At 37.9% G+C, this 26,885-nt stretch overlaps 1 protein-coding gene across 3 annotated transcripts in view; it reads right to left on the minus strand.

Annotated features, from left to right (window-relative positions):
• tanc2a (tetratricopeptide repeat, ankyrin repeat and coiled-coil containing 2a) overlaps positions 1 to 24,729 on the minus strand; it is a 175,079-nt gene extending 150,350 nt beyond the window's left edge. For 2 of the 3 annotated variants that reach the window (XM_077212127.1, XM_077212124.1), the window contains exon 1: positions 24,395 to 24,729. The gene's annotated coding sequence lies outside the window, so the exon portion shown is untranslated. Of the gene's footprint in view, positions 1 to 13,958; positions 14,044 to 24,394 lie in introns of all 3 variants that reach the window. The other variant, XM_077212125.1, reaches the window with a different exon arrangement.
• Positions 24,730 to 26,885: the final 2,156 nt, after the last annotated feature.

Genomic DNA, 26,885 nt, shown 5'->3' on the forward strand with positions numbered 1-26,885 from the left:
ATACTAAATGTATTGTAATGAAATTCATAGGAAAAACAGGACTTTTGCAACCAATCTAGAGAGGATATGAGTCCCGTGACAAAAAAAAAATACAGACAAGACATGATTTGAAAAGACCTGAATAACCTGAAGATGACACACCCAAAGCTCTGTGAGGAGTTCATGCTCATTTTTACACTCGGTTTTTACCAACTCATTTTGTATGTGAAGAAAATGCCCTTTAACTAATTTTCCTTGGCTTATAACTTGCAATTGAAATGTTGAATTTAAAATGTTGTCTATTAGAAATATCATTATGGGTCTTTTTCATTTTGTCTTAAATCTTTTATGAAGTCTTTTTTTTTTCGTTTTCTTAACATTGTCTACATGTTGTTTTCATTTAATTAAAACTAACGCCTTGATTCATTTAGTTAACTTGCAACCAGATTTGTCCCACAGATGATCTCTGGGAGGAATCCCTCTGAGAATCAGGCTGCATGAATGCTCTCCTGAGATGTCTTCATTTGCGGTGAGAGGTGCAATAGAGACGTCTCTCCACAACTCAATTAAGGACTCATTAGCATGTGCATTAAAAGGAGTCACTCCTCCAGGCCAATGATTCTCTGAATCATCTGCTCTGACCTTGAAGGACATTTAGCCCTGAAATACTCTTGCATAAAACAGTAAAAGCTAGAAGGTTTCCGATTAGCACAGCAGCTCCCGTGAAGTCTGCCTTTTGTTATGCGAAAGACACAGTAGACGGACTCCATCCGATAACTTTTTGAGAGTTTGAGAGTCTTTTTGTCCAATTCATTAACATAACCTACTCATAAGCAGAGTTGATAGCTTGATAGATTATATTGATACTGATTGGTCTTATTGGTCTATAAATGAAATAATAAAATATATCTTTGTCTGAACAGCAGCAATCACAACAAGCAACAAGACATTTTGTCATTAATTCAGTATCAAATTCTGTTGCATCACACTCGGTGAAATCAGTCCAAAATCCCATTACACATTAGGGGCTTTCTCACCAGAGGAACCTTTTCATAGTTCCTACAAGAAATGGCGGAAGTACTCGCTTTTTGGCGTGTTCACACCGCAGGAACTGGGAACAATTTTAGTTCTAGGAACTCATTTTGCGGGGAACTAAATTAGCTTCTATTTCAGAGTAGGGTCTAACCCAGCACGATAGGAACTACCAGTGATGTAAGTGTACACTGTTGAGCTGAAAACGCGCAAAACACCAGCAGCCGCCATTTAAAAAAAAAAAAAGCCGTGTAAACGCACAGATTAGGCTCTAGCTTATATTTATTTACTCAAATTAACTCTACAAACATGGAAAACTGTGACAGATGGACCTCTTAACCTTTACGCTAAGGAGAAAATCCAATGCAACTTTGAGACGACCAAGTGAAACATGATTATGTATTTCTGCACAGCTAGCAACACTGGGCATCAACCACACTGCAAACTCGAATACTTTTTCATATACGGTCTACTTTCTTTGCATAACAGTTCTAATAACGTATTAGACATGACTGTTAAACAGATCGTAAACTAATGAAGATGAAGAATGGGAGCACAGTGTGCTCAGGCTCTGGCATTTTCAGCTGCGTCAAAATAAAAGTCTGCCCCGTTGTCAAAATAAGTCACAACAACAAGTGTGGCTTACGTCGCTTTAGTGTTCTTCTTACTGCCGGTGCGAATGCCACCAGTAAAATGTCCCTAGGGGTACATTTAGTTATCAGGGAACCACCCCGGTGGCTAGTTCCCATAAATAAGTTCCTAGAACGGTTTCCCGGTGTGAAAGGGGCTATAGCTGTATACTAAACATCAAATCTCAATGGCTCTGTCCCTTCACACATTATTTTCATATTTAGTGTGGGTAGAAAAGTTACTTGGGGCTTGAAAGTTGTATCACACCTGGCTAATACACAATGTTAGCCTGGAGTTACTGCACACACCTACATCATGTATTGGTCTAATCTCCATCAAAAATAGCCCTGTATTCACCGTCATACCTGGGGGTGGAAGGATCTCAGCAGGGACTCAAAAGAAAGAGCTTGAGTTCACTCAAACCCCTTTTCTTCTCTCTCACCCACCCTCAGTGCCTTTTGGTCTCCCTTCCTCGTTCCTTCTCTAGCCCACACTGGGCAGTAGATGCTGAGCCAAGGGGGTGGAGGGTATTTTTAGCCAGCACAGTGTGCTGAAACAGTGGAAAGCGCTGTGCCCTCACAAGGACAAATCTTACTAACCGGGAGAGAAAGGGAGAGAGAACAAGAAAGAGAAAGACATTTTTTGTCCCTTCCCTACTAAAATAAAGGGTTTTAAGGAAAGGAGAGGCTGTCACATCTCAGGAACATCAGCCATCAGAGACTATATATACACTTTTTTTTTTTTCCTGTAGCTCAAACAGTAGAGTGTTGGCGCTTGCAACACCAAGGTCATGGGTTCGATTCCCAGGGAAAGCAATAACTGGTAAGAATGTAAATTTGTACCTTGAAATGCAATTTAAGTTGCTTTGGATAAAATAAATATATAGTGTAAAATGTCAAGTAATAAAAGTTAAATGTTAAAGGGGTAGTTCACCCATAAATGAAAATTCTGTCAGTATTTACTCACCCTCATGTTCACCCGCATCTTCGGAACACAAATTATGATATTTTTGATGAAATCTGAGAGCTAGTTCACTTCTCCATAGGCTTCTTAAGGGATTGAAGTTTGCCAGTAGGGCTGGGGCGGTAAGGATTTTTTCTAACCGCGTTTGAAAAGCAAGATGTTCCCGCGGTATGGCGGTAAACCGCTTTAAATAGCCTTTCTTTAAATTAAATTGCGTTTTGTATAAATTGTACCTTAATTTTAATCACTGTTTCATTAAATAATTGCCTGGAATTAAGAAATAAGAAGCAAATAGCAGACATATGGAGGACGTGGAAGCGCGGGTGCGATCTCTTGCGGGTGAACTGGAGCTCGTCTCAAATGAACCGAAACTCGGCGTAGGCTGGGCCTAAATGTCTACTTTTAAACAAAATTCAAAACGAAATGATAACATTTTAGTCTACAGTAGCCTAGTCAGGTAAGGTCAGGTTTGCCGATGTGCGTTATAGGCTATTTACTTATATATATTTATCCCTGTGCACCGATCGGAGACGGAGTTCACTGCTGATGAACTGCTGATATTCTGGGGATACAACATAGCCAATATACTAGGGACTTTAGCCTTTAAATATCTTTGCTGCATTGGATCTTTCTAGAACAGCCAAGAGCTTTCTAGCCTCGTGACAGCAGCGCCTCGCATTGCTCATAGACCTTAAAACAGTCAGCGGTTTCGAAAATTGATCAAAAAACGTTGGTGCGGGTGGAAGGCGGACGGATGATGAGTTTTGTGATGCGGTTGCGGATAAAATAATAATAGCCCATCCGCGCATCTCTAATAGGAATGGAATGTTATTATGTGTCATGGAACATTGCGCTCCTCAACTCGTGAAAGATCGGATTTAATCCATCTTTTGATGATAAGTTTTGTTTAGAAAACCTTGAATCCATGTAAGGCACTATATCATTAGACATAATCCATGTCATTAGAATCAATGAATCCATGTCATTAGACACAACGTGCACAAGTGTGCAGGCCAAGGTTATTTTATCTTTTAAATTTTTTTGCGGTGATGACGGTGACGAGCTCAGACCCGCGTTTGGAGTCACGTGACCGCGGTATTGTGGTAATGCGGTAACTGTCCCAGCCTTACTTGCCAGCCCCTAAAAGTTATTAAAGATATCATTAAAATAGTCCAAGTGACTTCAGCGACTCAATCTTAAGTTTATCAAACGACAAGAATTTTGCGCACAAAAAGTATTCTCGTCGCTTGATAAACTTAAGATTGAGCCACTGTAGTCACTTGGACTATTTTAACGATGCCTTTAATGACTTTTTGGGGCTGGCAAGTTTCAATCCCTGAAGAAGCCTATGGAGGAATGATCCAGCTCTCAGATTTCATTAAAAATATCTTAATTCGTGTTCCGAAGATGAACGAAGGTCTTACGGGGTTGGAACAGCATGAGGGTGAGTAAATACTGGCAGAATTTTCATTTTTGGGTGAACTATCCCTTTAAGTAATAAAAATGTTTTAAGTATATATATATATATATATATATATTTTTTTTTTTTTTTTAACCAAGGGTGCATTAAATTGATTGAAAGTAATTACATTTGTAATGTTACAAAAGACTCCCAATTCAGAAGAAAAATGAATCATGTAGGGCTACAGCTATCAATTCTTTTTGTAATCGATTAATCTAGCACTTAATCTATCGATTAATCGGATATTTTTTGTGTGTGTGTTTTTTTAACAGAATAGTTATATTAAACTTGTGTCTATTTCAGTTAAAGCTGTTATAAGTTATATACTATAAGTTATATAGTATGCAAGTTATAAAGCTATCTCATATGTGAATTTTCCTTTAAGATGTTATAAGCACTCTAAGCATCTAAGCATATTTGTGTATTCTGGTAGTTTAACGCTGAAGAAGAGCTGTAACGTGACTTGTTGTTGAACACGCAGTAAAAGCTGACGCACTTTTTGTTCCGTGCGTTTTAACTGAAAAATGAGTACTCCGAATCTTTATTAAAAACCAACAGGCTGGGGACTTTAATTTTTTGTTGTTGTCTGTAACTATTTGGCAGACGTGAAATACAAACAAGGTTCTTCCTCCATCACATCCAGTGTGTGTACAGTGAATGCATGCTGAAATTATTGTTGCGTGGCTACATAAAAGTTTAAGCATATGTGATGCATTGCTGCAATTGGTCTGACTGGCGTGTGTGCGTGTGTGTGTGTGTGTGTGAAGGGGTTCTTTTTTTAGGCTATACTCTCTTTCAATTGAACGTGATAGTTACGTTTACTACTTAAAAATGTCATCAAAGCTAAAAATAATATCTAGTCAAACCGCATCACGACATCGCTACAAATACAGTATGGGATTAAAATCAGCGAACATCAATAGGCTTAGACTACGTTACTTTGTTTCAGCGAGTTAAGTGTATTAAGTGAATTAAGTGTGTAATGATCCCACACTTTAGACAATTTCTGCCGTTTATTTACATATTTATTCTCCGCCATCGCGCCAACTAAATTCAAAATATATGCTTCCTGAACAGGTCCGTGTGAATAAACGGTCCGTGTGAAACAATCAAATCCCTGCGCGTGAGTGTATAGTGCGGTCATAGGAATTTAACGAGGCTTTGAGGCAGAGTTTTTGCCTCGAGGAATTTTTGAAATCGAGTAACTCGAGTAACTCGAGGAATCGTTTCAGCCCTAGAATCATGGTTTTAACAAATATTAGGCATATTATATTGATAATGATGATAAATGATAAATGCTGATAAATGTCAGCAACAGTGGCGGTTCTAGGGGGTGGCCAGGGGGGGCCAGTGCCCCTGTGACAACAAGCTTGGCCCCCCTTGTGGCCCCCCTAAATGTGGAGTGTGAAATAATTACAAAACTTACAAAGTTACAAAACTGTTTTTTGCTATCGTTGTTTATCATTGTTATCGTTGTATGCCTATCATTTTTTATTATTCTATTTTTGTGGATTTGCTTGTTGACGTGACAATTCGCATCACATTCGCGGGAATCGCGGCAGAATAACGTCTGTCTCATGCACGCGAGAGAGCAGAGAAGAAGAAAGCTGGTAAATGTCAGTTCAGTTGTAAGTTCATTCTTTATGTGCGTATGGGGTGTGCGATGTGTATTTTTTATTATGATATTGTAATCAAAACTATAGTAGGAGGCACTGTGAGCTGACATCGCATTTGTCTATCGTCCTTTCACTGCTGTGTGCAGTTCATAGGTAGCCTATGCCCCCAAATTAGTTTTTGTCTTATATTTATATCATATTATGTTCTTATATTAGAATATCAAATCAACAAGTGCGCTGTTTCCCGTGCACAATTGCAACTGTGATTGATGTTATACAACAGTTAAATTAACAATAAGTTAACATTGGGAGTTACTTTTTAGACACAATATTGTCAATATTGTTTGTTTTCCCTTTATTTCGCCGACTAGAATTTCAAAATGAAACCGTAGCAGAGTCAGACAGCGATGATTACTTGACTGAAATCCGCGTTTGGAAAGGAATCACTTGCTTCTTTCCCGAATGAATCAGCCGTTTGAACGAATCGGTTGAATGAATGACTCCCTCAACTCACTTAAGACAGGGACTTACCGCGGCCTACTGGCGGTTTTAGTTTCATATTTAAAGTACCCTTTAATTAAAACTCAAAATTCGAAATCATTTCATATTTAAACATTGATTAAAAAAAAAAACTCATAGCTTTATTTATGCAATTGTAAATGGAGGGTAAATATATTAATGCCGCTTCTGTGTCTCCTCTGCACTGCAAAGATGGATTTTGATTGAATGATTTAATTTGACTGGTAACAGTGGTACTTTATAATTATTGTATAATTAAGTATTATTGTATAAATAAGTAAAATTACTGTATAATTTGAATGTTAGTATTTGACATAAAAGTTGATGCATAACTCTAAATAAGTTTAGAAAGAATGTCCATAGGTGAAATTGCCCCTGGAAATCAATTTAAGGTGGCAAATTTTGCCCTTAATTAAAAAATTAATTTCTGTCACTGCTGTGAGCTGACCACTGCATAGAATATGAAAAATATGAATATCTTTGTGAGTCTGCTGTCAACAACAGGCCTAAACCAGCCATGGCACCAGCACAAAAACACAATCAGTATCATCTAATTATTATCAACAAAACGTTGAAAATATTGAGATATATTTTTGTCAATATTGCGCACCCCTAATGTACGGTATTAATTTTAGATTTCTTCAGGTCTTAAAAAGCCTTAAATTTGACTTTAAAAAGTGTGCAGGAACCCTGTAAACGGTTAGACATAGTTACCTAGCAAGTCAGTTATTTTCAGTAAATGAATTAATAAGCTTCTTGGTCCCCATTGCTTTTGCTCTATAGTTCTCACCAAAATGAAGAGAAAGAAGGACATCATGTCAATTACAGTTACTGTGACTAATACTGAATATGTAATGCAAATGTAAAAATATAATGGAAATGCAAATACATTGAATGATTATAAACATGGTATTTTGCCTGTTAATGCCTGCAGTGCAGTGCAGAAAATGATATGACAACAATAAAGTCTAAATGTAACTGGCCCCTCTAACAGTACAACTGGCCCCATCTTGGCCCCCCCAGTTTAAATGGTCTAGAACCGCCACTGGTCAGCAAAACTTAGAATGATTTCTGAAGAATCATGTGACATTGAAGACAGGAGTAATGATGCTGAAAATCCATCTTTGCCATCAAAGGAGAAAATTACTTTAGAAATATATTAAAATAGAAAACGTTAATTTTTAATTGTAATAATGTTTTACAATATATTTACGGTTTTTATTGTATTTTTAATTTAAAGAAGTGCAGCCTTGGTGACCAAAAGACATCTTAAAATAAAATTAAATAAAAAAAGCCACTTTTAAAGTTGTTAGTCCGTTATTTGTCCATCATGTCCATCATATATTACATATATATATATATATATATATATATAATATATGATGGACATGATGAACAAATAACGGACTAACAACTTTAAAAGTGGCTCATATGAATCATGCGTTCATGATTCGGATATTACGGCTTAAGCAAATGAAAAATGTTGACAAACAGTAAATTTGATTTTAAATCATATTCTCAAAAACATTACATTTTAAATGCCACCATTTTAGTCTCAGTATGGTGCCCTATAAAAGCGTTGCGTAAAGATGTCGTCTTTCATGGCCTCATGCCGTTATTTGTAGAACGAAAAGCATTAGTCACTTCAAAAGGACCCAGAAATGACAGTACAATGGAGGATGAGGAAATGGTCGTTGACTTCTTTTGACCACTCCATGGTGGCGTATGACTCCTAGGGACACAATTTCCACTTCAAAAGGGGCTCTCTAGAGCTGAAACAGGGTTTGCTATCATGCTCCACTTTTCTGTGATTCCCTAGTGGTATTAGATGTTAAACGTTCCCCCCATGGCAGAGGGAGGAATTCCACTGCTGGATTCTGAAGTGGGGGGAGGATGGTGGTGATTTGAGCCACTCCAGATGTTATCAGCCTCCAGGGCTAATGCTAGCAAGCCTGCATTAAGGATCTCCAGGTTTGGCACATAGTTTAAAATGGTCACACACACACACAAACATATACAACTATATGCGTCACAGTTGAGCTTTATCAGAACAATGTGTCTGAGCGCCTGAAGGTGGTTGTTTACAACAGTGCCTCTCTCTCAGTTTGGCTTCTGCCCTTCTTTCCCTTTGCATTTCGCTTTTTAACTTCCCTTCCTTTTTATTTGTTCTTCTCTCACTCTAATGCTACTGTACAGATTGGGATTTTGTGCATTCATGATTTGTAATAAAGATAGTTGTTAGGGCTGCATGATTAATTGAAATAAAATTGAAATCGTGATATGGCTTAAAACGCAAAGGCTGTGATTTTATATTAAAAAAATATATTACGCACTGCATGTTTCAGAATGAAGCATGGGATTGTGTTCTTTTACATGCGAGTAGGTCATGTTCCCATGTTCCTCAGACCGCCTCAGTTCACAGTAAATGCTGCTCATCTCTGCATTAGCTCTCAGTTTGGGTGACTTATAAACTACATTTGGAAACACAACATAGTTTACATTTAAAGGCATAGTATGGAAGTTCCGCCTTTAGAGGAAGCCAATGCAAAACAATAACAAAGGCGTAGCTTGATGACGCCGTGAATAAGCTTGGAATCATGGGAGCTGTCGTCTTTACCTCCACAGCCGATGGAAAGCAATCCGACAGGACTCGGGCTGAAATCATGTTCATGGATGAGCTAATGTATTCATAGTTTAATTAATGTTACTGTGTTATGAAGCAGGGTGGGGCAGAGAGCCTGGGACATTTTATGTTGCTGTTTTTATTATGCTTATATGCTGCAGCCGCTCCTTATGTTTTGTTGTTTATGTTTATTTTATTTAAAAAAGTTACGTTTAATGTCCCCCTCCTTCCCTGAACTTGAATTTTATTACAGTTACGTTTAAATTCACATTGTTTTATCCTAATGAAATAGCCGCAAGTGCTGAATTACTACTCATACAGGTCAATTTATTTGCCAAATTAAAACTGTAGGTTAACACAGCGCTGTTTTACTTTACAAAACAATCTTACTAATAATACATTGGAGTGTGTTGCAAGTCGTTTTAAAGTTACTCTGTGCATTTGCTCGGTGGCTAGTATGAGACACTTGTAGCTCAACAAGGTTAGTCTTATTGTTTGAGTAACATATTTGTACCTCAGAGACAACACAATAGATGATTAACCTGCACTTTCATTCATCTTCATGAAGTCTTCCCACACATTCCTGGTCTGTTTAAATATCAGATGATATTCAATTATTTAATGAGACATTCCAGAAGTAAAATGGGCTCCAAATGTCATTTCATGTTGACGTTAAACAAGAGTGCAAACTAGTGTATACAATAATGTATCTTCATGAAACAACAGTTAGATTCAAGCTCAAGTTCTAAGCAACAATTGAAACTGTGCCCAAACATTACAGAGAAACTAGATCATATGAAACTAGCCAACCAGAGAACACCAAGACGATAACGCAAGCAATAGGAATTCAGAGAAAAGGCATTTATGATGTGCCAGCAAGTGAGCTATAGCTCTGGAACAAATATTCCGTAAAACTTTCTTCAAAACAATGAGGGGGAATGTATTAAGCAAGACTCCTTGCCTGATACAAACTTAAGACAAAACATTTTATTATTCGTTTCTAGCTAACACAAGTGTGACAATGGCGAACGTCTAACTGATAACTATCAACGAGGTTCTTTAAGGCAATGTTGACAAATAGCTCTCATCTGTTGCTCTCTGAAAGCAAACCCAAACAAGCTGACCCATCAGAGTGGTTTGTATACAGTACGTCTGGTTTATAGGGTTCAGTCCTTTGTTCATTCTTTTCTACAGGTCTTTTGACTCAAGTGCTGCGAATGCCATTTTCTCCGCAATGCTTCATCAGGGAAGAACATTGCAGTGATAAGTCTACCTACACACAACTTCATCCAAAACTTTCCTGAAAAACTCAAACTCCAACTAGTACAGTTCTAATATGGAAGAAAGAGAAGTTTCAACCCACTTTACTACCATACTGTGACACACAAAGTTTGAAAGAGTTTTTGGATTCTTAGTGATAGTGAAGTTATGTGATCATGGTGTAGTTCGTTTATAGCCTAAAATTAGCTTTTATTACTTCTGCAGATTTATTTAGCCTTTAAAATTCATTCAAATTTGTGTACATTAGTGAAGTGAATCTTGACAAACAAACCATGTAAGAATCACAAAGCTTATTTTCTGCAATAATCCAAAAGGCAATGGAAAAATCCTTTTTTGTTTTTGTTTGTTTGTTTAAGGGAAACCAGATGATGCTATAACATCCACGTTGGCCAACAAAATGACATCATCCCGGCAGGAAAAAGTTCATTTGATTTTATTCCAACTTTAAACCAAAATCCTTAAACAAGACTAACTTAATTGAGAATGACTGCAAATGATACTACATCAAATGATCACATCTTGTGCTGCTTTTTGATCATCTCACAAATAGCATTGCATTTTTTTAGACTGTCAAATTTAAAATAGTTCTTAGCTGTTCAAAAAAAAGCTGATCAAGAAGCATTTTTTGCCTGAAGTAACAAGGTTTACGTTTCACAGCCCCTGTAGGTTGTGTTCTGCAGATGGATTTTGTCTGACAGAAATCAAAAATGGGATTCTAAAGGATCGAATTTGGAAGTGTTAATCCGTGACGAGAATCTAAAGAACATGGCGTGACATCATGAGTGAAGATGATGGGAAAGAGAGAGAACTCATAAATGTTTCAGCTCAATCCATGAGGTATCGGTACTTCTTTTGTGCATGCTAACAAAGGCAGTCAGAAAGGTTTACTGAAGCTAGTGTAAACAACGTTCAACTGCGCAACCACATTTTACTCTCCACCACCCCCCACAGAACGACACACCCTAAAACACACACAAACACTGAATGTTTTATCACTAGCTAATTTCCATACTCGCTGTCATCTCACCTGCATGCTGGGTGTTGTGAACCAGTCAGCGCATGCTAAACGTTTGTACGTGTTCACAATGCGTTTCTACCTTACTTTCATTCCTCGACTTTGTAGCACATTCAATCACTCATTCCCATTGCGATACACTCTTTCATTACAATTCCTTCTCTTTATCTTGTTTCCTGTGCTTGTTTGTCTCAGCCACTCCCTTCTTTTTGTCAGTATGTGCGAGCTCTTGGGGTTGAGTTTTCTCTCTTAGCTAGACAGTCATTAATAATCCAGCGTAGTGCTGGAATCCACCAGCTCCTCAGAGGGAGTCCTAGACTCCATTGAAGCAAAGGGTGTTATCTATCCATCCATCCATCCTTCCACTATCACTCTCTCGCTCTGCTTCTCCACCTGCATGGAGAATTTGCACAAACTGTGAGGAGAGAAGTATGCTAGCCATCTAAGCAATGTCATATCAAAGAGTGCTCGTGCAAATCTGTGGATTTGAAGCAGAGGAGGCTGATTGGTCGCTCTCTCTATGAAGGAGACAGAATGAGGACACGCTGAGGCTGGTTCTTCATTCAGCAGCATAATAAACAGCACATGCTGCTACAGCACTGCAGGAAGGGGCTCCAAATTAAACATAAGCAGTGGAGGTCACGCCCACTTATATACTGTGTCTTTTATGTCTGGCTTTGAGAAGGCAAATGCGCATGGCCACAAATAAAATTTAAAGCAACAACAGTTAGAGCTAATGAATGGCTAGAGCACTGTTTAAGGGGCCATATTCAACTAAAAACGTTAACTTTGTATGTGTTTTGGCAGTTCGTTTACTCGACAACGGCCTTTTGGGCGCTGGAAAACGCAAAGTTTTGAAAACGGGTTGAAAGTTCACGTTTTTGAAAACAACAAAAACACAAATCTTTGAAGACAATGACGTCATGCACATGCATATTACGTGTTCAGTCTATAGTGTTTTATCGCCATCTAATGGCCTGGCAGCAGAATATAGGGGTTTTATTCGTTTTCACGGAAAACGCTGTGAATGGGGACAGTTTTGACAATGGTGTCGTCTGTACGCGGAAAACTCAAAGGAAAAACGTCTCCGTTTTAAGCATATCGTTGTTGTGTAAACATACCCTTAAATAGGAACCAGAAATACTGACGTCAACAAAGCTGGGCGCAGTAGATCCATTAAGAGAGTCGTACACTTGAGAAAGAGGTCCATTGCTGTGCTCTGTTAGGGTACCATCGGACAAACAGTGGGCAGAAGGAAGAGAAAGATGCTATTGAAGTGCTTCCTCTATCCGCATGAGTCAGATTCACCTAATATGTCCCAGGCTTCTCAGGGCTTGTGATTGGCTAATAATACTGTATGGTCAGTGCTCACCCTAGACCAAGCTTATTGTGCTTTACACAAGTTTCACATATTCATGGATCAACATCTTTTTTTCTTTCTTTTTTTTTTTTTTTGCATAACATTCTTATCAGGGTTTTTATCGTTAACTAAAACTATTAAAAACATTTGTTAATTGAAACAATCCTGAAAGACGACATAGATGACAAACTTAAACTAAAATGTAACCAAACTAATTGAAATAAGTTTAAACTGAAGCACAAAAATTACAAAGTGGAAATAAACAAAAACATTAACCAGTAATATTTAAAAAATAAAAAGTGACAAAAGCATTAAAAATGCAAAACAAAATTACTAAAAAACAAAAAAACTCAAAATGAAATTTGAGGAAAAAAATAAAAGCCCATTCAAATTATTAATAAAAAACTATATTAGTGTATAAATATTACTAAAATAACACTTGTTTCTTATATTTCGTGTTTAGGTTAGGCTTTGAATTATGGTTGAGGCCTGGAACAACATCCTTATCAACCTAGGTTAGCCCAATGGTTCTTGTCATTCACTAATAAATGCATGCAAGTGTTACTTATAATATTTTAGGATTTTAGGATCATGTAATGCAGGCCTTTATTTCAGTGACAGTCTTCGGGATGTGCTGGAGGTGCATACATCTTTGGTCAAGAACTTGCATTGACAATTATTTGAGCCTGATGCATCTTGACATTGTCATGCTGGAATATGTACATGATGTGTCTTTCTACATGGTCGTTCAAGGACTGAAAATCTATTAAGAGTTAGAAGAACTGTTTTCCAAACATATAACATGCTAGAAACATAATAATCACTGCAATAATGATCCAGTCGTAGACTCTTAAGCATTTGCCAATTTAAACTTTAGACTTTTTTTTGGCCTTGCAGTGCATTTGTATGCATTTAATGTATGGCCAGTGAATGAAACAGAAAGACAGGAATGTTGTTTGATGTCCAACAAAGGATGTTGATCCAGGAATGTGTCCTACTTGCACAAATCACTTGCTTAACTCAAGGTATCACATTTGAGTCCCATATGATCCATGACACTGCTTGATGCAAAAACTAAAATCCAGGCCTCAGGTGTTACAGTAAACATGGTCTTACAGTCCTGAGTCATACAAGCTGACATCGCTAACATAGCTTCATAGTGATGATAATCCATACCACTGAGGCTAAAAGGCTCACAAAAGCAAAGTTATCCAACGCAGCTGTGTTAGCACAAGAGTGATGGCTCTGTTAGCGTACGTACCTAGCATTGTTTTACACAAAGATGACAGAGCACCTCATCTGGACACTTCAATGTGGAGACATCTTCTACAAGAAAGCAGTCTTTTCTGTACTTGCACAATGAAACAGCTGTCCGTTCAAGATCATGTAAGCCTGAGATTATCTTCAGAGGAAACAGATGTTGTACAGTACAGAGATAGTCTCACACTCTTGGCTCTTTAATAAAGAAAAGAACCCACTTCTGCTGTTGCTCGGAACAGAAGTCGCTGCAGCCTTCCTGTTTGTTCCTTCCACCCAAAGGGTCTTGTTACTGCACGGCATTTTCTGAGAAGGAACAGACAGTCACAGCAGAGGTCAAAGGTGTCTTATTTCGAAAAGCATTGAATATAGGAGAACAACAATAGTCGAGAGTGTGTGAAGGTCACGTCTGAAGGTCATGATCAGTGCACAAAACATCACATCAAGTCAGAGCTTATTTCATTACACAATGACTAGAAATAGAACACATTTTTAGTCTTTTTTTTCCTTAAGGTTTGGTAAATTTGAATGGGCAAAATCTAGTTATGCCAATAGTAATCCACACAATTTATTTCGCGTGAAAGGCAAAATATTTACTCACACAGATTTTGCAAATGAACATGGTGGGTTAAAGGGATAGTTCACCCAAAAATGAAAATTCTGTCATTTATTATTCACCCTCATGTCGATCCAAACCCGTAAGACTTTAGTTCATCTTCAAATGAAGATATTTTTGATAAAATGATAAAAAATAAGCAACAACTTGAAAATGAATAAGAATAAATGTTTTTAAGCAGCAAATCATATTAGAATGACTTCTGAATGATCATGTGACACTGAAGACTGGAGAAATGGCTGCTGAAAACAATACTTTAATTATCTTTATTAATATATCGAAATAAAACATTTTTTACTGTGTTTTTGATCAAATAAATGCAGCCTAGGTGAGCATAAAAGACTTCTTTCAAAAACATAAAACCTTACCAACCCCTTTTGAACAGTAATGTACATGCCTTCTTATAGAACGCAGTTTATTAAATGTTGAGAAGCAAGATCTTTGTTCAAGGTGCAGTAAGCGATTTCTGATAAATGTTGATGAAAGTGGATCGGACTGAGCGCCTCAACACTTATAGCCAATCAGTAGTGTGTGTGTATGGGGGGGGGGGGGGGGTCCCACTCATGATGGGGGAGGAGAGAGAGTGAGCAAGAGGGAGATTTGAAGAAAGACTGTAGGAGGAGGGATGTCTGAGAGACATTACAAAAGAGAAAAGGTTAGAGCAATCTCGCTGGAAAAAGAAGGGTTATGATCAGGCAAGAGCTTTGGGACCCGCGTTAATATTAGAAAAGCTTTCCAGCGCTGGAGAGACTGGGTTTGGAGCAAGTGTGAAAACAGCCAAACGTTCTCCAACTGTTTGCACACACACAGACTCTCCCACACATCCTCACTCACTGCTGTCGCCAGCTGGACCAGGTGGTGATGATGTTGTTTTATTATTAATGAATATGTGAAAAAAACTTGAATTAATGAGCTGCATATTAAAAGAACACCAGTAATTTCCACTAGTTACAGAGATGGACCTACACACGCACAAACTACGGTTTCTTACATTTTCACAGTTTGAGAGAGGTGAATGATGTTAAATTCAGTAGCCAGAGAAGTAAAGACAAAAAGAGTGACAACGTGTGTATCTTAATTGAAACATGTCCCCACTTTCAAATGCAAAACAGAGCCTGTCGTTTAACAGCCTCCCTTCAGCCCTCCAAGACAGGGCAGTTACTGTGGCCTCAAGCAAAGGGGTCAAAGGTGACAGGACAGACATCTGCCACAACAATGACTTAGACTGTCTGACACAACCCGCCAGCGTAGATTTACAGCACACATGTTTAAAAAGCCTCGACTTCTCCTTTCTGCTCTGCTTGCTTGACTTCTGGTTTCAATGGATGATTGTGGAGCTGTGTTCAAAACAAAGAACAAAAGAACACTAAACAAGCGGCAATGATTTTTTCATCATCACTTAAACGTCAGCCTTTGTTTGACCAACAGCCTGAATCATGCGAGTCAGCAAATATAAAGCCACAACCATCAGCAGAATGAGCAAATGTGAGATAATATGCACGTGCAACTAACAGATATTTGAAATCACAGGCCATCTGCTAAAAGTTATGAAAGAATAAAAAAAAGGAAAGTGAATTTATAATCTCTCTCTCTCTCTATAAATGATTTCAAAATGATTCACCAGTTCCTATAGTATGAGACAAGCTCTACTCTCACTCCAGCTGCTGGAGTGTAGGATATAACAGACTTCACACTGTGCAAAGGTTCTTTGGGTGGTTGATTTCAGCCAGTGAAAGCCTGTTAGATCTGAGATGGATCCTGCAGTTAACCTGCAGCCGCTGCAACACACGCCACTGGCATAACTCGCTAGAAGCTTGCGGGTGAGCATTCAAACTTTACAACACAGCGAGAAGTAGACAGTGTATGCAAGACCAGGAGAAGAATTGGAGTCAAAGAGCCATCATTTCGAATCAGAGGGCTCTGGTCGCCCTCTCCATTGGAGGCGACAGTACAGAAGGCCTGGTCTTTACAAAGGCACAGCTATGTCTCCAACATTAACGCAAGAAGCTTGTTTCCAGCCACAGATGATAAATGACATATACACTAAGATAATGTCTATGGTCAAAGCAACTGCTACGGAAACATTTGAGCTGTGGTGATTGTGTGGGAAACATTGGTTAGAATCCGGTAGGGCTGGGCGATATGGCCAAAAAATCATATCTCTGTATTTTTTTTTTTAAATGGCGATATATACGATATAACTCGTATAAAATCTGTATTTATTTAAAAAAAAAAAAAAAATTCACTGCCCAATAATATCCTACAAACAATGTTGATATTGAAGGATATGGAAACAAATATAGTGAATGTAATTTAGGCTATGCAATATATTATGTGCAAAAAGGTGGTTAAAATCAAATTACATTGTAACATTGTAACATTACAATCTAAAAACAAAAATAATGCTTTTGTTTTTAAATTGACTAAAGGCTAAACTAAAAATGAAAATAAAAAGCACTTATAATTATATTAATCAGAGATTGTGTTTGTATCTCATGGGACTTGGAGTATTGGGGTGGGAAACCCTCCTTATGTGTAACCCATCATTATTGCATGCAATAATTATATTAGCCTGCATTTAAGTACCCCATTATAATGGTCACTTACTAGTAGGTTTAAAATTCCACATGACACATTTATTGTCTCCAACAACAAATATTTTAGCAATATGTATACAGGGCTCGAATTTCGGTGCGGGATTGCGGGTATTGCGCATCATTTTAATCATTCCCGCAGGTCTTGTGTTTATAATGCGGGAAATTCCCGCAAACATTCATTCAATCTAGCATGTAGGCCTATGAGTGAATTTAACCTAACAGATTATAAGATCAAATCAGTCATTTTAAAACTTTATGCGAGACGCAATTTCACAAACAGCGTGAGTGATTCTGCCAATGCCGCGTCTTCTCTGTCTCTCAAAATGTGTTGCACAAGGCAAGCCAATCGCGCTGCAGCCGCAGGCGGCGACTCTAGACTCTCGCGGTTCAGGAGTCGGGACATATGATGGAAATGTCACTTGCACAATCGGGCCATTGCATCGTCACTAATGTTTATAATTTGTGCGTCTTTTTAAGTCTTACCTATTTAAACATTCAAGCGATTTTAAACCGCATAACAAACAGCTCGTGAGTAACAAAACTGAGTTCTTTTTCACGGATTATAGCGCTTTAACGGTCAAAAGCACACAACATTGTCTTAATTCCGGTCTTGGGGAGTATCCTCTCAAACACAATCGGTTATGTGTTAAAAAAATAATACAAAAAGAAAATGCATGTGACACTATAATGAAAACAGTATGGGCCGTTCACGTTACGTCTTTTTCACGCTCATCCTTTACTGAAACGTCTTCGTCTTCATGGAGAACGTGGCTCATGATTGCTTAGCAACAGGGAGCCCTTTTTAAAAGAAGAGAAAGTGGCGCGGACTTCGCTTTACACGCAACATGTGAACGTTGGATCCGTGCACTAGCTCTTAAAGTGAGAGTAGCCTAAAATGTGTCTGTCATTATTGTATATAAAACAACAAAAGATAGCATTAATTGTAAGGAATCAGGATTAATAGCCTATGTATTCAAATTATACAGGACTAAAAGACTATTCCGTGTTATTTTACATTTGATTACTTTTTTCCGTTTCTGTAGTATTTCTGAATACTAGTGTTATTAGACCTAAACTTTTCTCTTTATTTCATGTATTTATTTGTGCTACTTTTTTCAATTTAATTCAAAGATTGAAATCAAGCTTTCTTTTGTTGTGTAAACTAAAAAAAATGACCCCATTGTAAAAACACAAATACAATGAGTGAGCAAACATTTAGCTGAACGTATTTTTAAAAATTGTCTAAAAAATCCTCCCCATAAGAATAACCTAAAGGGGGATTTCCCCCCTATTTTCCAAAACGAAATTCAGGCCCTGGTATATTTTAGTCAGAATTATTGTGCTACTATTCTATTGTGGTCTGTCTGTTTGGCGCACATGCGCGGCGGCGCTCATTCACAGAAGCTTGAATATTAGCGGAGATTTCCTTGCAAAAGGCTTGTCCTCTCCTGACAGTGAAATGGACATATTTGTCTAACATTTACAGATGGAGAATATACCTGTGAGGAAAGCACCACATCTCAAACGCATTAAACAGCGCAAGTATTTATCTGTCAGTCAGCAACAGTATCTGTCAGAGCATCTCAGGGCAAGCTGCTTTAAACTCTATATCTTACCAGTTATTTTGAAGCGCTTAATATAAGCTCATGTCATGTTTAGGACAAATTGTACTATGTACTTTCACTGCAGCAGCTCACACTGCATGCATCCTCCGCTATTTTTCAGATGTGCTCGTATCAAACAACTGTATCGATATAAACGGTATTACCTCATTCCATATTTTTTCTAAAAAATATATTGATATATCGTACAAACTCGATATACCGCCCAGCCCTAGAATCCGGACATTTGTTGCCTGGTCTCTCCTCTTTTACCAAGAATCTTTATCTTAATCTACCATCTATGACAATAACAAATAATAAAAAGCTTGTTCAACAGGTTTAGTACTTAGGGTATTTCAAGTCACATGGTTGTGTTTGCATCAGCATTATATCCACTCAAGAGGCGCTTCTCAAAGCAAACAGTTCACGCTAACTGAGTAAACAAATACTTGTATGTAACTGACTAGTGGTTGTGGGAGGACATCATCCGGATTAACTGGATTTAAAAGGGACAAACTGGTTGTGTCGGACACAAGGGCAATAAGAGGACTTAAAGGAATAGTTCACCCAAAAATGAAAATTGTCATAATTTACTCACCCTTAAGTTGTTCCAAACCTGTATGAATTTATATCTTCTGCTGAACACAAAAGAAGATATTTTGAAGAATGTTTGTAACCAAACACTTGATTGACCCCATTGACTTCCATAGTATTTTTTTTTCCATACTATGTAAGTCAATGGGGTCCATCAAGTGTTTGGTTTCCCACATTCTTTAGAATATCTTATTTTGGGTACCAGGAAAAAAAGAGAAATTCATACAAGTTTTGAACAACATGAGGGTGAGTAAATTATGACAATTTTCATTTCTGGGAGAACTATTCCTTTCACGCATGTTTATGGTGAAGTGCACTCAAGAAGGAAACAGTTCTATGCTACAGAAAAGTGACTTTTCATTCAATAGAGAGGAAGTGTGACGGGGGGAACTGCTGAATGCTGTACATAAGCAAACAGGGAAAGTCATGCAGGTTGTTGAATTCATAAGGTGTAGAAACCTGACTCGTTAAGCAAATATACTAGGCAAATGATGTGGCTTCAGTTAAAGGTGCTCATATTCACACACGTTTCCTTGTAAACAAGTGGTCTGGTCACCCTTCGATCAACAATGTTAAATAATTCACTTGTTATTCGTCATTTACTCAGCCTTATGTTGTTGCAAACTGGTATGAATTTCTGTTTCCCCACACAAAAGGTGTGGGGACATTTTTTTTTTGGAAAAATACCTTACCACTCTTTGTGATATATTGAAAGTGAATGACGACAGTGGCAAGCTCAAAAATAAAGTATGAAATTGGCCACATGACTTGTGCGCTATCCAAGTAACTTTTAAGTGTGAAAAACAGGCCAAAATTTAAAAGCATAGCTTATTCAAAAATGAAAATTGTCATCATTTACTTTGATCCACACCTGTATGACTTTTTTTTTTCGGGTGGAACACAAAAGAAGATATTAACAAAAAATTACTTTGTGTTCTACAGGAAAAAGTAAGTCATACAGGTTTGGAACGACATAAGGGTGAGTAAATGACAGAATTTTCAGTTTTTTTTATACATAGCTCAACATTAATGTAAATGTCTAAATTTTTCTGATGATTTTGCCACAAAAAGGCATGTTGTTCATGACGATTATCCTACAACAAATGAGATGGAAACATTAAAAAAACATCATGTAGAGATAGTATGTTAATCTAAGATGATTCCTTGAATCATAAGAGTAATGAACGCATTTAGGTCAGTTCCGCCAGCAATGATTTCCTGCAACAAATTTACAGTCAGATCCTGCTTATGGCAGTAAACCAATTGTCAAGCTTTACATGGAAGATGCCCTAAAAAAAAAAACAGCAATTTAACAGGGTTAATTATCTAACACCAAGACCACAAAACAACAGCCAAACCAATTGAGCAGGACAGCTTTATCAAGCACTACTGTACACCAACATCATCATAAGAGTTTTTATGCATCTCTAACTAATACAAACACTGGCTCAGGAAGCGCCCTGGGTATGAACTAGGAACAAAATAATTTAGATGTTTTCTTAACGAAAGCTCCCTTGTGTCTAGTCTCCGTGGACTAAACTAACCAACGCTGGCCTGAACGCTGGGTTAAACTGACAGTAGACAATGGCACGACAGTGAGCCAAAAAAATACAGATTCTGCAGGTTGGCCCTGACATTTCATGTGTTTGATGACCCAGACTTCCTCAGTAACTCTCCATCACAGATATCAGAGAGAGCAGAATGCCACTGACAAATAGGTTAATTAAATCATCCCCACAGGAATGTATGAGAGAAACGAGAAAATACGAGTTTGGAGACAGACATCAGGAGTTTTCTCTGATCAGCCTGTGGGGGCTGGTGAGGTAGATCCTTCAGGATCAGGGTGGGGATTGAACGGAATCCACCTGGACTGCAGAATCGGATCCCAACAACCCAATGTGATGTTGATGAAAGGCTATAAAACTCAAACCCAGAGAAGTACCACCATTCAAATCACAAGGAACCAAACTGGCTTGCTTTTCCGAACAACAGACCATATGAAACACAGTCTTCTGTAGGAGACGTGTCTGGTATCAAGCCGTTCTATTTGCAGCATTTTTCTGTCTGGCTAAGATAGACATCATTGAGGATCCTGATAAGGGTGATGACTGAAGCTTTCAGGCATCAAAAAATCATTTTGATGATTAAAACCCCAAAACCCAAGAAGGGAAGATTAAAAATAGTCTACTGCCTGGTTATGTGAGTGGAGGAAGACATATAAGGCAAATAAAATGGGTATGTGAAAGCAAGAATTAACATACAATCAATCAACTACGAAGTGCGGCGGTATATGAGGCAAGACATTTCAATGCGTTTAAATCACCGTGGGTTTCCACAGCTGCACACCACTCTAAGCTGCCCTACATCTGTTGCTTCTCACATAATTAAAGTGACCCCGGTCTGGAGAGCAAAAATCGAGGGACCAAAACCCACCAATTCACAACACAGGACTCTGCTTCTGTTTAGACAGAGATATTGTGTCAATCCATACACACACTTAAACAAATATAGGGTTCCTATGATTTCCAGGTTTCAGAAAACACGGAAACACGGAATAAAGTCGTGTAATTTACTATATAACAGAAATGCCAATTTGGTCAAATAAATCAAAAGTTATACACTTGATCAAATTGTGATAGGGACTAAAGTCTGTGAATTTTAACCACAAAAAGACTGCTATTTAAGTCTGTGTGTGTATATTTAGATAAACTCAACAGTCTTCACTACAACCCGCCAAAATAAACGTTTGGTTTAACTTGTAGAATATTATGACAGAAATATATTAATATTGTACAGTGCATGTTAATTAAAAATCGATTATTCACAATTATTGCTAAAATTGTAATAAAATATTTAAGTTTTATGAATTCAACACATTAGACATCCTTTTGATTATTACAATTTAATTAAACCATTCAAATAGATGTACATGAAAAAAAAAACATGAAAAAAAATATGGATTTCATTGGGCCCTAGAAATATATAATAAATCTCATAGGGGGTATTTTCAAACCCGCACCCAACTAGCATCCTGGTTGCGCTCATATGGTAAGCAGAGAGACAATGTGTGCCTGGCAATGTGCAGCAAAAAGGACGAAAACAGACCCCATAAAAGGTCCCCATAGGGGTGCGGAAGCTTCAAAGGCACAAATGTTACAGAGCAACACCTGGCATGCTCGCCTTTGTGGTGACTTGTTGCCTTGGCTACGGACCCTCCTGTCTGATCCTAGAATAATCGCCTGATGACACGGAATGCTCGTTTTAAATTATGAGAATGAGATTATGGAGAAAGTTCTCTATAGATCACTGCAAGTGACATTCAATGTAAACAAGAGACCGGAGAGCTAATTCTAGCACGTTTGAATGGCTGCTAGGTTTGAAGGGCTTCAGAGAATTATTCTTTAGTTGAGTAAAGGAAATTGTAGATTTTGTCCCCAAGATTTGATCTGAAAAGTGGCAACACTATTCGTTGTTCAAGGTCAAAACAACACGCTCTGAAATTAACTTTGGGAAAACCAATTTAAAGAGTGTCAAATCTATCAGTTCTCCTGGCCCTTCGTGCTTCCTTCAATTCAAGTGAATTGAATTTCACTTGTCTTTCGGTTGAAATGTGGCGTATAAGAAAATATACCGGTAAAATGACTATTCTCTCCAAAACAAGAGCAAAAAGTTATCCTTCTTCACTGGTGTTTAGTTAAGAACCCCTGGGCCTACACACACACCACACACACACACACACACACACACACACACACACACACACACACACACACACACACACACACACACACACACACACTACTCACCGGCCAGCCGGTGAATCAATTTGCAGCGTTTAATTACGATTGGGTGATTTTCTCAGCTGATGCCCCCCAGACCAGAGAAGACATTTCTCATGTGGTTGCCAGTGTTGATACACAGCTGAGATTATTTTCTGTGCAAAAGTCTCAAGCCCCCAAAACCCAGACGGCACTCTGAAATCCTTAATCACTTTACCACATCTGCTATTACAGACAGCCAATCATGTAGAACTTAATATGAAGCATGCTAATCACTTCTAAAAATGAGTGCCACACCTATTTTTCCAAAATGTTGGGGTCATTTTCGATTATGCGTCAATGCAAATTCCATCTGAAGACAGGATTAACCATCTATGGAGATATAAACGACACTCACATGAAGTATGCAATTAAAAGCCTTTGTTGGAATAAGGATATTACGCTAAAAACCACAATCAAACCGTTACGGCTATAAGAGCCATCATCAGGACGTGCATATGGGCCAATCATAAGTGAAGGAAAATCCTTTGGCACACAAGCGTGGTGCCACACCTGCCAAAGACTCCTTAACATTAGGGTGGTAGTGAAACAGGTGAAGACAAGGCCAAGGACGTCAATACTCAGTTGTGGTCTGAATTCCCACATTGCGCCCCAGTCAGTGCTGATGCAGAAGGAATTGCGCTGTTCTATTCTCGGCATGAATTCTGCATGCACACAATAAATGCATGTAATAATGATGGGTTACACATAAGGAGGGTTTCCCAACCCAATACTCCAAGTCTCATGAGATACAAACACAATCTCTGATTAATAACAATTCAATGATGATCAGGACACTATGTAATATCAGTAATTTTAACAAATTTCCAGGAGACCTGGAAACCCCATTGAGATGTTTACATGCAGCTGATAATAGTGGACCCATTATTCTGAACCTCTACTTATTATGTAAATGTTTACAAAAAAACCCAAACTGAATGCATGCATGTATGAATGAATGTATGTGCGTATATATATATATATATATATATATATATATACACACACACATACATACACACACACACACACACACACACTTTATTAAAATAGATGGTTTATTTATAATAAATTAATCATTTACATATAAGAATAATCAATACAACCAATTGATGAACGCCCCAAACCTGCCATGCGTCTGTTCTATACACTGCACGCGCAGCAACGTTGCCAAATAAGCGCTGTATCTCCGGGGAGATAGGAGATATACATTAACCACGTTCAAATTAGGAAAATTAGACCTGAAGGTGTAACTGTCGTAACTAGCACTCAGATATTATTCATAACGTTGTAAATAAACAGATTGGTTAATAATTTGTCTTGATTCATCAAACACGATGAACGCTGCTAGGAAACGACGTGTAACCGTCGCCCATTTCATGTCAACACGCTGTATGTTATATCATATTGTCATTTGGAGATTGCCCCTACCCGTTCTGTTCATATGCAGTCGTATGGATTTGGATCTGCTGCTCTTCTGGGCTGGTGTCCGAGTATTAGGAACCGCTGGGAATGAAGAACACCTTCACCAAGTGTAAACGCTTCGTCCTTCTGTTTTCCTTTCCTCTTAAACGGTAAAGTCCTGGTTTGCGCGCTTAACAGCCAAATGTTTTAAATGTAAAAGATCTGTGATCAGAAGATCACAATGAATCAAGAGTGCAGCCCTGTAGCGTCCGCAGACGGAAGGACCTCTGTATGTATCAACTGAAGCGACGCGGTTCTAGTATCATTTGTAGACGCCGTGCGCATATGGGCGCTCTGACTGCAACAGCTTCTGCGCTTGGTGGGCGGAGCTATTATACATTATTCATGAGGAGGCAGGAACTACGTCTGCCTCCAGTTCTCCACACGCTGCACTTTAGCCTGGAATTATGATGCAGAATAGCCTAATTATTAATAATAGATTAATGCTGACTCTGACACCATGACATATTTTTTTTAAACTGAGTTAGTTTTCTTTATTGAGTCTCTAACATTTATAAATTATAACAAATCTATATCTGCAAGCTTAATTTAAATATAGATGTAGGCCCGGTTTCACAGAAAAGGCTTAGATTAAGCAAGGATTGGGCCTTAGTTCAATTTAGGACATTTAAGTAGCTTTTATAAACACCTTCGAAAAAAAAAACATTACTGGTGCGAATCTTGAGACAAAACAATGGCACTGACATATTTTAAGATATGTCAGTGCAAGTTGCTTTCAGTTAAAACAGCTCAAACATGTATTTTAGTCTGGGACAAGCATATTACAGATATAAAGATTAGGTTATTAATTTATTGATTCATTCATTGCATTTTAAATTAATCTATTTAAAATCAACAGACTTATTCTGCAGCTCTGTTATTTATCACTAAAGATATTTAAGATGGGGGGGGGGGGGGGGTCTATATCAAATGTGTTGTTAAGTATTTTTGTATGTTTTTTGTAGGACAAGTTGAGACATTGATCTTATCTGATCTTCTGCAGCTCAAACTTGCTTATGGGCATCAACGCCCTTCTGATGCTAATTCAAACCTCTACATCACTACTTATGTTTTCCACTTTACATCTTACACTTAAGGATGAAAAGGGTATTAATGGATTATAGGCTAGCCTTTAATGTAGCAACAACACTCTCTGATTATCTAAGGTCTAAGAGTTGTAAATGGAAGTCCTTGGCATTTCTGAGGAATTTGTAGATTGCTCGTTTTAATGGATTCTTTCCCCATGTGCTGCGGTTGAATCAAAAACATTTATGTGAAAAATATTTTAAGGTGTAAAAAATGTTCAGACTGACTGAAAACAAGCAGATGCATAAAATGTCCTTTATTTGGGATCTGTTGGGGGGGGGGGGGGGGCACTACAGGGCTGCCTCTGAGGCCATATATGGATTTTGTGAATATGCATCTTGCTACACCTTTTTAAGAAACTCTGTCTCACATGAACAAGCCAAACTTCTGCCGTTCTTTGAACACTGTTTTGCTTCAAACATCACTCTCTGATTCACAAAAGTGCATCTTTACACAAACTTAACACAAATGACACAACACATGGTTTAAGAACAGTATAAGAACTTCTTGTGTTTCTAAGAACTGTAATTCTAGCTGATATAAATCAAGTGAATAATTCAAGGTGGAAAGTTCAGTGGAAAATGTACCATTAGACCTACTGTACACATCTAGCCCGCTTTGAAGAATACACATCTTAGACGGCTCTGACATGGTGAGACGAGGCCTGTCGGATGCACTGGACAAAGCATTAACAAAGAAAGCGCCTAATGCCAAATAGATTCGATTTCTAGTTGTTAGTGCCAACACTTAATTGAGTAAAAGTCTAACTGCTCTGATTGATATGTCAACTGGATGGGTTTGCTGGCAGAATCTCTGAGACGTTACACACGGTGGAATGGCAACTAAATGGAAGCAAATTTAACGCAGAAAACAAAATGTTTCCGATCGGATTTCCTCATTTTGATCAACTCGGATGTGACATAGGACTACTGTGGATTCAGTGAATGCAGTTAGATCTTAGACGGTTATCAGTGAGGGTTGTGAGTGGTTTTAATGGGTGTTGCAGGGGTGTTCTATAGGTGTTTTTTATTGGCTCAAGTCAAAATAAAACATCCCAAAATCATTAATCTATACACTGTACTGTTTATTTTTGAATTTTTTCTCAGATTGTAACCACTTGTTTTTGTATGTTTTGAGCTTTTTCAGAAACTCAAATCATTATATTATTTTCTTATTTATTCTAAATAAAAAAATAAATAAAAAACATGGATTTATTCTGTATCGGCATTGACCTCAAGTCAAGCAAAAACAGCAAGTCCTTTCCTCAACAAGCTGCATGATTTGAGGTATCATTTATGTCCGTAGCATAAATGGTGAAAATTATTCATCAAAGTTTAAGACTCATGATTACAGGTTTGTTCAAATCACCGTA

Source organism: Siphateles boraxobius, unplaced genomic scaffold (assembly GCF_051911475.1).
Source record: "Siphateles boraxobius isolate OS27281-9 unplaced genomic scaffold, OSU_SipBor_1 66, whole genome shotgun sequence".
In the NCBI taxonomy this organism is placed as follows: Eukaryota; Metazoa; Chordata; class Actinopteri; order Cypriniformes; family Leuciscidae; genus Siphateles; species Siphateles boraxobius.